The sequence below is a fragment of the Rhinoderma darwinii genome, chromosome 1 (genome assembly GCF_050947455.1).
Source record: "Rhinoderma darwinii isolate aRhiDar2 chromosome 1, aRhiDar2.hap1, whole genome shotgun sequence".
Lineage (NCBI taxonomy): Eukaryota > Metazoa > Chordata > Amphibia > Anura > Rhinodermatidae > Rhinoderma > Rhinoderma darwinii.
This window is the reverse complement of record NC_134687.1, coordinates 126,840,914-126,855,334: the sequence shown is the minus strand read 5'-3', so window position 1 is coordinate 126,855,334 and position 14,421 is coordinate 126,840,914. Positions and strand designations below refer to the sequence as shown.

The 14,421-nt window shown below is 42.2% G+C and overlaps 1 protein-coding gene across 3 annotated transcripts in view; it reads right to left on the bottom strand.

Moving 5' to 3' along the window:
* The window catches only part of SH3D19 (SH3 domain containing 19), a 135,573-nt gene that overhangs the window by 108,683 nt on the left and 12,469 nt on the right, over positions 1-14,421 (bottom strand). The gene's annotated exons all lie outside the window — the stretch shown is intronic.

Below are 14,421 nucleotides of genomic sequence, written 5' to 3'. Positions count from 1 at the left end.
TTTACTGCTGGTCAATACGATTACAGTGATACCAAATTTATATCGTTTTCTTAATGTTTTACTCCTTTTACAAAGAAAAAACTATTTGTTAGAAAAAAAACAATTATTTGTGTCAGCAAATTCTGTAACCCATAACTTTTTTATTTCTTGGTCGATTGAGCGGTATGAGGGCTTATTTTTCACGGCACGGGTTGTGGTTTTTATTGGTACATAGGACTTTTTGATCAGTTTTTACTTAAAAAAATGTTATCGATAAGTTGACCAGAATCGCTGTTTTTTGGTCTTTTGTATTTTCTTTTTACGGCGTTCACCGTGTGAATTAAATAATGCTATATTGTTAGTTTGGACTTTTACAGATGCAGAGATACCAATTTTGTTTCTTTTTTACATTACTTTAGAGGAAAAATGGGAAAAGGTGGGATTTTTTTAACTTTTAATTTAGTTTTCACTACTAAAAACTTTATTTAACTTTTTTTGGCATATTTTATTAGTCTCCCTAGGGGACTTGAACCAGCGCTAGTACAATACACTGCAATACTAATGTATTGCAGTGTATTGTCATTTTTACAGGCTTCTGTTAAGCCCTGCCACAGGCAGGGTTTAAAAGCGGCAGAGTGAAGGCAGTCTTGGGGGCCATCATTATGCCCCTGGGCTGCCATGACAACCATTGGCGATCCTCGATCGCGCTATGGGGCCGCCGATCAGCGGTCAGAGGGGGGCGTCCCCCTTTCAATAATGCCTCAGATGCTGTGGTCGCGATTGACCGCAGCATTTGAGGGGTTAACCAGCCAGGAACAGCGGGATCGATGTTCCTGCCCGTTACTCCCGGGTGTCGGCTGTAAACCGTACTACTCCCCCTGCACCATGACGTGCCAGTACGTCATGGTGCGTCAAGGGGTTAAAGTCAAAACCAGAATTGGATCCAGAAGAGGAGACCATTTAAAGGGGTTATCCGGGTTTTTATTTTGTAATGGCTGCAAATGAGATAAATTAACAAAAGAAGCAGTACTTGTCCTTTCCGCCTGGCGATCCAGCGCTTATGCTCTGGCAGCACTCCCGGTGATTGTTTACATGCACGTAGTATATGACCTCTGCAGGGTTCTTCTCTTTAGGTACCATTCCTGGCTTTGGCTTAAAGAAAAAAATGTATGCAAAAGCAGCACTGTGTGAACAAGGGCTTGGTGTCCATATACGTGACAGGATCACACCAATTGTAGTTACTCTTAGGGCAGATTCAGACGAACGTTGCGTTTTTGCGCGCGCAAACAACGCAGCGTTTTGCGCGCGCAAAAACCACTTGACAGTTGCGTGTGTCATCCGTGTATGATGCGCGGCTGCGTGATTTTCGCGCAGCCGCCATCATAGAGATGAGGCTAGTCGACGCTCATCACTGTCCAAGGTGCTGAAAGAGCTAACTGATCGGCAGTAACTCTTTCAGCACCCTCGCCAGTGAATGCCGAACACAATATCGAGAAACCTGTTAAAAAAAAAGAAAAAGTTTGTACTTACCGAGAACTTCCCTCCCGGCCGTTGCCTTGGTGACGCGTCCTTGGTGACGCGCCTCTCTTGACATCGGGCCCCACCTCCCTGGATGACGCGGCAGTCCATGTGACCGCTGCAGCCTTTGCTTGGCCTGTGATTGGCTGGAGCTGTCACTTGGACTGAATTGTCATCCCGGGAGGTCAGACTGGAGGAAGAAGCCGGGAGTTATCGGTAAGTCAGAACTTCGTTTTTTTTTTACAGGTTCATGTATATTGGGATCGGAAGTCACTGATGCTGAAACAGTTTAACTCTTTCAGCACCCTGGACAGTGACTATCTCCCGACGTCGCGTACCGGAAATTTTTTTGCCGGGTTCGGCCAAAACGAGTTCGGCCGAACCCGGTGAAGTTCGGTTCGGTTGTCCGGGTTCGCTCATCTCAAAGACACTCCATTTGGATGTTTGGAAACAGAAAAGCACGTGGTGCTTTTCTGTTTACATTCATCCTTTTGACAGCTGGTGCGCTGTTTCAGTCGGTTCGCACGGAAGTGCTTCCGTGCGACCTGCGTGGTTTTCACGCACCCATTGACTTCAATGGGTGCGTGATGCGCGAAATACGCGGAGATATTGAGCATGTCGCGCTTTTTGCGCAGCTGACAGCACTATTGCCTTGCAGCACTGGGGTCCTGGGTTCAAATCCAACCAAGGACAACATCTGCATGGAGTTTGTATGTTCTCCCCGTGTTTGCGTGGGTTTCCTCCGGGTACTCCGGTTTCCTCCCACACCCCAAAAACATACCCATAGGGAATTTAGATTGTGAGCCCCAATGGGGACAGTAAAAAAGTGGACCTCTGTACAGCGCTGCGTAATATGTTGGCGCTATATAAGTAACTGAAATAAATAAATAAATAAATAAACGCTGCGCAAAAAGCACGGACTGTCTGTACTGCCCCATAGACTTGTATTGGTCTGTGCGTGGCGCGTGAAAACCACGCGGCCCGCACGGACCCAATACACGTTCGTGTGAATCCCCCCTTAGGCTGTGTTCACATTGGTTTTCATGTTTTTATTATCGGACGTTCTGATATTTTTCATAGCGGTCTGCAAAGCTATTCTTGTTGTCAGAAATACAAGAAGCACGATAGTTACCTAACTGACCCAATTTAAGTTAATGGAGTCCAGCAGGATTTGCCGGTATCCATTCACAGATACAGAATAGCTATCATGGCTCAGTTATAAACGGAAGCCACGATGCTACTGTGAACAGGGCCTCATACAACAAAATCTTGCGTTTCCTGCTGTTTAAATCATAACATATAATTTAGCAGCAACTAATTAGGCTAAGTTCACACTAGTGTTAGTATACGTTTACATGTGTTCCATCAGAGGAAGAGAGGATCGAAAGATGAAAGGGAAAGCAACGGTTCGGTTAGAATTACCATTTTAATGTTATCTCTTTTGTTTCAGTTGCTTTCAGTTTGTCTCCGTTTGCTAGGTTTCCGTTTTTTGACGGAAGCAAAAGTGCAGTCTGCAGAACATTTCTTTCCATGAAGAAAAACGGAAACCTACCGAACAGAGACAAACGGAAAGCAACTGAAACAAAAGATTTACCATTAAAATCAATGGTAAGTCTAACCGAACCGTTGCTTTCCGTTTCATCTTTCGATCCGGTCTTCCTCTGACAGAAGAGAGGTAAACCTATACTAATGGTAGTGTGAAAGAAGCCTAAGGGCCTGTTCACATCACCGTTGCCCTTCTGTTGAGGGGTTCTGTTGGAGGTTTCCGTCAGGTTAACGCCTCAACGGGAAGGCAAACAGAAACCTAAGCTTCTGTTTCCCTCACCATTAATATCAATGGTGACGGAAACGTTGCTAAAGGTTTCCGTTTGTCACCGTTGTGACAGGGTTCCGTTGTTTCAGGCTACTGCGCTATTAATTTTGTCAAATACTACTGAAGCCTTTCACAGCAGTGACAAATAGAAACCTTTAGTAATGTTTCCGTCACCATTGATATCAATGGTAATGCAAATGGAAGATTAGGTTTCCATTTGCCTTTCCATTGAGGGGTTCACCCGATGGAAACCTCCGATGGAACCCCTCAGAAAGGAACGGTGATGTGAACACAACCCAAGATAATGGTGTACAAGTTACGGAGATTGAAAAATCCCATGGTTACAAACCAAAATAAACAAAAGCTGCATCAGTTGTCCAGTCTGTTCAGATTCTTTGTAAAGCTGGCCATACACTGATTTCTAACATGTATGGGGGTTATCCAACATTTGCCATGGGGGTAAGCAGATCTGCATTTTGGATTTCAACAGAACGAATTGCAGCTCTGTTAGAGCATCACCTGCTCTGGCAGGCCTGATCTGTTTTGGCATTACATGGATAGTCATTCATATTCAGCTGCTGTAGGGGAAATGTTTGGCCAAGCGTAGCTTCTACGTGCAGTTAGAGCTGATCGCTGGTGATTAGAAATGTTGGACCTGGGGCACTTAGATAATCGATACACTGGATTGATTTTAAAAAGGGGTTGTCTTAGCCCCTGTTTACACGGCAGAATTTTTGTGGAGGAACCCCCCGCGAATTCCACCACAGAATTCCACCTCCCATTCATTTGTTTCAGCTATCCGTAAAAAGAAGTGTCCTGCTCGATTTTCGGACAGATTCCGCCCGAACTTCCCATTGAAGTGAATAGGAGGAAGAATTTTCCTGCAGACGGCAGGAATAATTCCGCGTTGGGTTCTACGACGGGACCCGCCACACAAAATCCGCCATGTGAACTTGCCGTTAATGGACCAACTCCTTTAATTTGGGAGAGCATTCTTCTACTAGTAGTAATAATAATAATAATAATAATAATAATAATAATAATAATAATAATAATAGAGGGCCACATGGGGAATTCAAATTCACCTCCGCGACCATATAACCTATAAGCAGACTACAGAATCGGTTTTAGTACAGGTCCTTCTCAATTAGAATATCATCAAAAAGTTCATTTATTTCAGTAATTCAATTCAAAAAGTGAAACTCATATTATATAGATTCATTACACACAGAGTGATCTATTTCCAGCATTTTTTTTCTTTTAATATTGAAGATTATGGCTAAAAGTTAATGAAAACCCAAAATTTAGTCTCTCAGAAAATTAGAATATTGGGTAAAAGTTGAAGATTGTAGACTCATTGTGTCACACTCTAATCAACACAAAACACCTGCAAAGGTTTCCTAAGAAATACGGCGTGTTTTTCTATGCAGACATTTTCCAAAAACAGCACGTAAGAAGACGCCCACCAAAAAGAAGTGCATGTCACTTCTTGGGACATTTTTTGGAGCCATTTTTCATTGGCTCTATAGAAAAACAGCTCCAAAAACGGCAGTAAAAAACACCGCCACAAACGCGAGTTTGATTAAAAAATGGCTGAAAATCAGTAGCTGTTTTCCCTTTGTTTAGTAAGCGTGTGAACATACCCTTAGCCTTTTGGTGTGTCTTATAGCTTCTGCGAGCTGCATTTCAACAATCACACCCAAAATGGCAGCCGGACACTGCTTAGCAATTTGAAGACACCTTTTCCTGGCTTGTAGGAGGGGGGGGGGGGGGTGAGATTCCCTCCCTCATTTACGGCAGCTGTGAGTCAGGTTGCTTTGCCTTATTCACCTTACTGTAGTTCTGGGAAGTGCTCCCTCTGGTGGCGAACATAGGAAAACATGTCAAATTATTATTTAATTTGTAATACTTTCCACCATGTGGAAGAAAAAAAAATACAATCCAAAATCTAATAGAAATAAGTAACTTATTTAAAAAAAAAAAAAAAAAAAAAAAAAAAAAAGAAGAAGTTTAATTCGCGACACATTCCCTTTAAATGATCCAGTAGTCTCGATCAGTAGGCTACACAATCGTGGGGAAGACTGCTGATGTAAAGGATCTGTCAGGCACAGCTTCGGGGTTAACGCCCATAGATAATCAGTCTGCACCTGCTTCTATGTCTGTGAGACTGACTCCATCTTCCACCACTCAGGGTGGCAGGCTTAGGAGTGGGAGAACCTATCACAGCCTGGCCAGATGGAGCTAGCTCCCGCCCTCTGTCTATTTATACCTGCCTTTCCTGTTCCTCCTTTGCTTGTGATTCTCCTCGTTTGGTTTCCTGGCCCTGCTGCAGCTTCTTGTACTATTGTCCTTGCTTCATATTGACCCCAGCTTGCTGACTACTCTCCTGCTCTGCGTTTGGTACCTCGTACTCTCCTGGTTTGACTCGGCTTGTTTACTACTCTTCTGCTCTGCGTTTGGCACCTCGTACTCTCCTGGTTTGACTCGGCTTGTTCACTTCTCTTGTTGCTCACGGTGTTGCCATGGGCAACTTCCCCTCTCTCCCGCTAGCTTTGTGTACCCTTGTCTGTTTGTCTGTCGTGCACTTATCGAGCGTATGGACCGTCGCCCAGTTGTACCCCGTCGCCTAGGGCGGGTCGTTGCATGTAGGCAGGGACTGAGTGGCGGGTAGATTAGGGCTCACTTGTCTGTCTCCCCACCCCCGTCATTACAGCGGACTTGACAGTTGTCCAGAAGACAGTCATTGACACCCTCCACAAGGAGGGTAAGCCACAAAAGGAAATTACTAAAGAATCTGGCTGTTCACAGAGTGCTGTATCCCAGCATATTAATGGAGAGTTGAGAGGAAGGAAAAAAAGTGTGGTAGAAAAAGTTGCACAAGCAACAGGGATAACCGCAGCCTTGAAAGGATTGTCAAGAAAAGGCCATTCAAGAATCTGGGGGAGATTGACAAGGAGTGGACTCTGGCTGGAGTCAGTGCTTCAAGAGCCACCACACACCGATGTATCCAGGACATGGGCTACAACTGTCGCATTCCTTGTATCAAGCCACTTATGACCCAGAGACAATGTCAGAAGAGTCTTACTTGGGCTATGGAGAAAAAGGACAGGTCTGTTGTTCAGTGGTCCAAAGTCCGGTTTTCAGATGAAAGTAAATTTTGCATTTCATTTGGAAATCAAGGTCCCAGGGTCTGGTGGAGGAGTGGAGAGGCGTCAATCCAAGTTGCTTGCGGTCCAGTGTGAAGTTACCACAGTAAGTGATGGTTTGGGGAGCCATGTCATCTGCTGGTGTTGGTCCACTGTGTTATATCAAGTCCAGAGTCAACGCAGCCGTCTACCAAGAAATTTTAGAGCATTTCATGCTTCCTTCTGCTGACAAGCTTTATGGAGATGCAGATTTAATTTTCCAGCAGGACTTGGCACCTGCCCACACTGCCAAAAGTACCAAAACCTGGTGTAATAATCACAGTATCACTGTGCTTGATTGGCCAGCAAACTCGCCTGACCTAAAACCCTATAGAGAATCTATAGGGTATTGTCAAGAGGAAGATGAGAGACACCAGACCCAACAATGCAGACGAGCTGAAGGCCGCTATCAAAGCAACCTGGACTTCCTTAACACCTCAGCAGTGCCACAGGCTGATCGCCTCCATGCCACGCTGCATTGATGCTGTAATTCATGCAAAAGGAGCCCTGACCAAGTATTGAGGGCCTATACTGCACATACTTCCCAGTAGGCCAACATTAAAAATAATTTTTGAAATTGGGCTTATATAATATTCTGATTTTATGAGAGACTAAATTTCGGGTTTTCAGTAACGGTTACCATAATCATCAACATTAAAAGAAAAAAACGCTGGAAATAGATCACACTGTGTGTAATGAATCTATATAATATGAGTTTCACTTTTTGAATTGAATTACTAAAAATAAATTAACTTTTTGAGGATATTCTAATTCATTGAGAAGGACTAGTATACTGTTGTCCCCCGTCCATTTAGGAACTGCAGATTATAGTTAACAAATTTGCCCCACAACTTATTGGAGTGATTCCACACACAAAGTAGAAAGACAACTGGACATGCTTTTTTTTCTAATACTTCTTTAACATGATATTATAAAATACAGATGGTTCATAATGTGCCAGTGTCGATGGTGGCAAGATCCACCTGTAGCAGGCAGAACCCAGAGATCTTTTTAAATAGATTGCGCTAGTTCTAGGCAACAACGTCAAGAGCTTTTACCATTCATTTCTTCATAAAAAGCTTATCGTGACAAATGGTTGAAATGTTCCACAACTCAGCAGATGCCAGAATAATGTGAACAGATGATATTTGACAGTTTTCCTAGAGACCAATAAGAAGACATATGCTAGAATGTTAATAACCTAAAACACAAGCTGAGCACACAGAAAAAGACGCAATATCAAATATTTGAGAAGGTCTACATTCTCTTTAATATTATCTGTAATCCTGAACTAATTTCAGATAGTATGAGACCTTACCCAGTATCAGCGGCTCATGTACTGGTTTTAAAATAAATTTTTAAATCGATGAGTTCCATAAAAATATCAAAAAGTACAATTTGTGAATCTTAATTGCTTCATTAAGTTCGCTCAATTGATTATTAGGAAAGGATTGAATCCATGATGATATTAAGACAGCAAAAAGAAAACAAATCCAAGAACATCTTTATATTTGCCAGAACATACCACTTGTTCTTCTGTTAAATGATAATGGAGAAAAAAAGTTCACTTAGGCTTCGTTCACATGTGCGCCAGGGTCCCGTTCCGACAGAACAGGACCCTGACTGACACAAACGGAAACCAAATGTTTCCATTTCCATCACCATTGATTTAAATGGTAACGGATCCGGTGCTAATAGTTTCCATTTTTGTCTCAGTTGTGCAAGTGTTCCGTAGTTTTGACGGAATCAATAGCGCAGTCGACTACGATATTGATTCCGCCAAAACTAAGGAAACCTTGCACAACCGAGACAAACGGAAACCATTAGCACCAGATCCATCACTATTTAAATCAATGGTGATGGAAACGCAAACCTATGGTTTCCGTTTATGTCAGTCAGGGCTCCATTCCGACGGAGAGCTCCGACATTCCATCGGAACGGAGCCCTGGCACAGATGTGAAAGAAGCCTAAGGGTGTATTCATAAAATGCGTACTTGTGGAATTTCAATAATTCGCATCAATATTTCGCAAAATAACAGTACAATACAATGGTAATACATGGGGTTTTAACAAACCCTATTCACTCACAGCATAAAACCTGCAGCAGGCCCGATGTGTTGCGGAAATGCAGCAGATTTTTACTGCAATGCATTGCGTTAAATCTGCGGCTACATTTCGCACCAAAAACACAAAATCCGTATGTAACACACGTGAATTCAATTGAAGATCTTGGTGTGGATTTTTAGGCTGGTGTAACAGTGTAATTTTTAAGCCATGTGTGAACCTAGCCATATGGTACAGCCTAATAAAAAAAAGAATGCTAACTATAGATTTCACCAGAATGCAGAGCAAACCCTTAGTATCAAAGCTGCAGAGTATAAATGCTGCACTAGCCCCCCCCCCCCCAGTCGGTTAGTGTCCCGTGTGAATGGAGCACTTATCAAACATGAATATATACTCTGCCTCCTAGTGAGGACTGCCACCTGCAGGGCAAAACAACAGTCAATTGCAACTCACCGGGCTTCTATTCCGTAACAAACCTCTAGAGGATGAAGTCCTTGTGTCTGGGGGCCACTCTTATGGGATAACAGAATAGCACAATATTATAGAGAATCTAGACAAATATAGTAAACCTAGACAGAGCCATCTTACAATACAAATGTATATATTACGTTTATTATAAATGGATAGGCAGATCGATGACAATTGGGAACCTACAATCATCGGTCTAGGTCTCTGTTGCATATGGTGTACTGTACTGTATTTCAGCCTGCAGAAGTCCTAAAACTTAGAAAATCACAATGCTCATCCCACCCCCACAAAAAAAAAACATTAAAATTAAAGTAAAAGTTAGGCCCTGTTCACACGGCCAAATTTTTATGCTGATTCTGACATGTTTTCCTTCTCGGAATGCGCGTGAAAAAAGCCTCCTATGGACACCGCCATGTTGTTCTTACAGGGGGGAATTTTTCAGTGGGCGGAAAGTGTCCTTCTTGAAGCAGTTTTGCCGCGAATTCCAGTGCAAAAACAGAGTCTGGTAGCAACACGAAGATTATCCCAATTGAATGGGGCAAATCTGCATGTTGAGTTTTTCCACAGGAAAACTCCATCGTGTGAACTTAGCCTAACTGTGGATGCTAGCAAGATGGCGAAGGAGATAAATTGATAGCTGATCGCTGTGCCAAGCAAATAAGTTTCCCAGATACCAGGTAAAACTGTCCCAAACCCGTACATGGGGACTTATTTATATTACGCATCTGGTGTTGTATTATGTCGGAGAGCCATGTTTTGACCAAAATCCTGTCAGGGGAAGGTAGGGAAGCCTATCAGATCCTGCTTATGTTACAAAGAATTCATATCTTACATGGAGTGTTAACATGGCCATGTGTGAATGAAGGCATAATCTCTTTATACACCTAAAGCCTCATGCACACGACCGTAGCCATGTGCAAAGTCGTGATTTTCAGGTCGGACAGCCGCGGAGTGTCATCCGAGAGCCGCCTGCAAATGGCGGGCAATGCACATGGCCGCGTGCATTAATTTCTATGAGCCTGGACCGCAAAACACGGTCGTAATAGGACATGTCCGTTCTTTTTGCGGTCCAGGTTCCTGGGCCATGCACGGACCGTGGAAACCACGGTCGTGTGCATGGGCCCATTGAAATGAATGGGGTTGCAATTCACCCGCAGATTTGTGGGTGAATTGCGGTCGCAAAAATACAATCGTGTGCATGGGGCCTTAGATATTTGTCAACCTACACACATTCAAGCTGGAAACCATCTTCCCCCAAGTAAGCAGGTTTCCTGTAACAGGGAGAGTGGAACAGGCGTTGCAGACGTTGGGGGTACTGTAGTCTGCCTCCATACACGCGGGATCGTCCGCAGATCCCAACAGCAACAATTACAAAAAAAGGAGCTCCTGCAAGGACTGGACCAGCAGAAGAAACCAGAGTAGAGCATTACTGGAAGTATTTTGTGGGCACTATAGGCTAGTGTTGTTTAGGTATTGTATAGAGGTATTATGTACACATGGTATGGAAGTATTATTTGGCATTGTATGGCGGTATTCAGGAATAAATATTCGGGTAAAAAGTGCATACGTATCTGTATTCTGTATAGATATTTTTCGTTTTACAAGAACCACTGTCTAAAAATGGCCCCAACTTTGCTTTTCCCCTTTAAAATGGTCCAAGATGGCAAAATTTAGTGACAGGAATCCGGATGACGGGTCAGTGTCACCATAGTGATTGAGTCAGACATCGGTGTCTTCTGGGCTCTCAGAACATCCAACTTCAGATAAAATATATGGATTTATTAAACCTACATTTAGATATTAGAGAACTGCATAAACAGCAATTCCTTAGTACACTATTCTCCAAACTTTGGCTTTCCTGCAGGGTTAAAACTCCCAGCATCCAACTTCAACAGCTGGAGAGACAAAGCTTAGAGCCACTGCCCTTATAAATACCAACCACTGGAACTGCTACCTTTACAAAGCTGCCCAAAATTAAGATTGCTGTCCCCCATTAGGGTATGTTCACACGACTTAGAAAAATACGTCTGAAAATACGGCGCTGTTTTCAGGCGAAAACAGCTCCTGATTTTCAGACGTTTTTGTAGCAACTCGCGTTTTTCGCAGCGTCATTTACGGACGTTATTGGAGCCGTTTTTCAATGGAGTTAATGAAAAACGGCTCCAAAAACGTCCCAAGAAGTATTGACAGCAACACGTAAAATTACACCTCGTGGGAACAGAACACCGTAAAACCCATTGCAAGCAATAGGCAGATGTTTGTAGGCGTAGTAGGGACGTTTTTTCAGGTGTAATTCGAGGCGTAAAATGCCCAAATTACGTCTGGAAAAACTCTGTGTGAACATACCCTTACCATGCACGCTTGCCTGCTGCTTCATACCAAGATATTACAGTATCCTCTATTTTGCTCACAAATTTACAAGGCAGAAATAGATCATTTGAATTTTCGGTCCTGCTCTATAATTGGTTTGCACTCCCTTGTAAGGCCATGTTCACACATTCAGGTTTGGGTTGTGGATCTAAATCCTCATCAAATCTGCTAACATCCCACATCCGTTTTAAAATCTGCAGCACGCTCATTAATGGATTCCAGACAGAAAAGCTGTAGCATAGCCCCACTGAATAACAATGGGATTAATCTGAATCAAGATCTGTGGCAAAAATCTAAGGGTCCAATTATATGGCCCAACGTGGGCAGTGAAAACAAGAACCCTCAACAAGACAGCTCGTTGACTCCTTTCACAAGGACCAATGACTGACTATGTCTGGGGACAAGCGCTCATTACCCTGATCATTCGTCCCCGTACATGTCCATCATGTCAGCAGCACGTCTCCCCGATTACACAAGGAGATGTGCTACCGACAGACAACAATGATTTTTAATGCTGCATGAACTGGCAGATCAGACCATGAATGTGCGTTTGCTCATTCATCTACGGATTGTTGTCCTGTTTACACAGGGCAATGATCGGGAACGAGCATTGATGTGAACATTAGTGTCAGCCTTGGATTTCCGCACGGATTCATTTAAAAATCCACATCAGATTTGCCTATTAGCACATCCTCAATATGTGAACATAGTCTACAGGAGTGAATAAATTTATATAATGTAATTGTTGTTTACATACACACACATATATATATATATATATATATATATAAAAAAAATTACATATTAGGGCTGAACGATGCACCGAATCGAAGAAACCTCTCATCTCCACCGCTATTCCCTTGAATGCTGCGATCAAAGCTGACCGCAGCATTTTATGGAGAAAATGAGAAGGGGGTGTGACCTTTGGATCGCGTCACAGGGAATCTCTGTGACGTGATTGAGGGACATACCATATATGGGCAGACAGCCCAGGGTCCATTGAAGGACTCCAGGGCTGTCTGACCATACTTCCTGTTAGGGCATACTTAGGTATGTCCTAACAACTGCCTGTGTATACTATCAGTACACAGGCTAATGTACTGGCATATAGATATATGCCAGAACATTAAAGTTTAAAAAATAAAAAAAACATATAAAAAGTAATGTTAAATAAAGAAATACACACACATTTTTTACAATAAACATTAAAATAAGTCTCAATACATAAAATATACACATTCTGTATGGTCGCGACCGTAACAACAGATTTAGTGTCATTTATGATGTTTACGCTGTTATAAAATAAAAACTACTTTCTTTCACTTATTAATGTCAAGCACGAGGTATTGTGAATTTTGAACCTCCATGTGCCTGACATTGATTGTAGTTAACCCCATCATGTACCTCACATATTAACCCAATGTTGTCCATTATGACTGTGAGGAACATGATGGGGTTAACTACTATTAATGTGAGGCACATGGAGGTTCAAAATTCATCACACCACGTGCCCCACATCAGATAATGGAAGAACTTTTTTTTATTATTATTATCAAAGTATTGTCCCGGAATCAAGTATCGCAATACTACACGAAGAAATGGTATCGAAGTCCAAATTCTGGTATTGTGACAACATAAATATGTGTGTGTGTGTGTATATATATATATATATATATATATATATATATATATATATATATATATATGATCATCAAGGCAAACATGGACTTTAATTCATCAAGCATAAATCTCGGAGACCTAAGAACTTGATCGGATACGCGTTTACATAATGAGCAGGTGTAAAGTTTCCCATTCCATGTCTTTAGTATCTGAATAAGTGACGGAGTGACTCATGTACATGGGAGTTGTCTCATTGTATGTTGCACAACTTGATATGCCAGACTTTCCTCATACCTTTGTGCTAAAGCAGAGGTACTGACACATGTGTCTCCAAGAAAGAAAACCACAACCAATATGCATTACAAATGTATAAACCTGAAAATACAAGTAGAACAATACTGCATAAAAGGAATGACATGATCATGCAAATACTAAAGTCTGATTTTCTTAGTATAATGTATATGGACTCCGAGTTCTACTGTCCACCAGCAGAGAAGGTAGAAGTAACATAAAAGGCAGTTTACGGAAAAAAGATACATGCAGATTCCAATTAATCGAACGTCACAATTTTTTGCTGACAGAAAACGTTTTGGCGTAATGATCGCAATTCTGGAGATCTCCTGCAACTTCAATCTGTGGGCCATTACTTGCATGAAACAAAGTCACAAACTGCCCATGAAGAGGATAGACAACGGTCTGTAAATTTATGGACAGATCACAAATAAGGGATTTTTTACTGGTTCTTTTCTGGTACTTGTTCACACTGTGGGGTGCTTATTCGGGTTATTGAGATTGTAAAATAGTAAAATCTTTACGATTCAGTTTCAATTCCAGGTTGTCCATAAAAATATCGGTGTGTCATTTTTGGATAAATTGTCCCAAAACAAAATGAAAAAGGAGTATGGCAACCCTGCCCGGGAGTCTGTAAAGGAAACACTCACCCTGTGCACTAAAAAAGAACAATGACCCAGAACAAGATAAGGGTGAATTTACAGGCGGCAGATTCTAGGGCACCATGCACCTGTATGCAGCGGCATACCTTTTCAGTTTTTACTGCATAGGAGAGTGTAATCTGCTGTGCTTTCCTATACAGAAGGGTACAGTAAAAAAAATAAAAAAAATAAATACTGCGTGGTATGCTTTGTTTTTTACAACGGGAGTCAATGGGTAACGTATGTTATTGTATGCCTATAGAGTGGAATACGTCATAACATTCCAGTAGGAAGAAAAAATAATGCAACCTAGAAGGCGACATTCTGGAGTGGTGGCGCTGGAATCACACGACCTATTTTCAGACGTAAACGAGGCGTATTATGCCTCGATTTACGCATGAAAATACGTCTCCAATACGTCGGCAAACATCTGCCCATTCATTTGAATGGGTTTGCCGACGTACTGTGCAGA